The 525-nt window shown below is 39.2% G+C and overlaps 1 protein-coding gene across 8 annotated transcripts in view; it reads right to left on the bottom strand.

Moving 5' to 3' along the window:
* The window catches only part of HEXD (hexosaminidase D), a 14,872-nt gene that overhangs the window by 10,488 nt on the left and 3,859 nt on the right, over positions 1-525 (bottom strand). The window lies entirely within an intron of this gene.

Below are 525 nucleotides of genomic sequence, written 5' to 3'. Positions count from 1 at the left end.
CATCAATTGTGTAAAGCACATTTGTACATCATTCTCAAAACATTTTCTCTCCACTTAACCCCCCGGCATTAGGTCCTCATTTTACTGGGGGCTCTTATAGTTCTTATTACAATCCATTGTATAAAGGATGTATATTGACATCATTTTCTAAACAGTTGCTTTCTATTTTACCCTTGGGACCAGCTCCTCTGTTTGTCCCGCCTTCCCTCCCCCTATCTTTTTACTTCTTGTAGTTTGGTTTTCATTTCTGGGGGGAAAAAATTCTTTCCTCCACAATTGGTTTTTGAATTCTACCAGCAATCCTTTCACACCTTCTTGCTCTCACATTTTTACGATTTTTCTACTTCAAATTTGTGCCGCCCCTCCCCCCCAAAGTTTCCTTCCTTTTCTTGATATCCTTGTCCTCATCTGGAATGCTATCGCACTATGTCATGTGTTCTGCGGTGCTAGGCTGTTATTTAGTTAAAAGACCCCTTTTCTTACATCTTTAACTACAATCCTTTTCTCTATTCATTTTAGGATGAC

This window comes from Echinops telfairi, unplaced genomic scaffold, assembly GCF_000313985.2.
Source record: "Echinops telfairi isolate 266 unplaced genomic scaffold, ASM31398v2 ScPeMD7_7458;HRSCAF=8496, whole genome shotgun sequence".
Lineage (NCBI taxonomy): Eukaryota > Metazoa > Chordata > Mammalia > Afrosoricida > Tenrecidae > Echinops > Echinops telfairi.
This window is presented reverse-complemented; position numbering and strand designations above follow the sequence as displayed.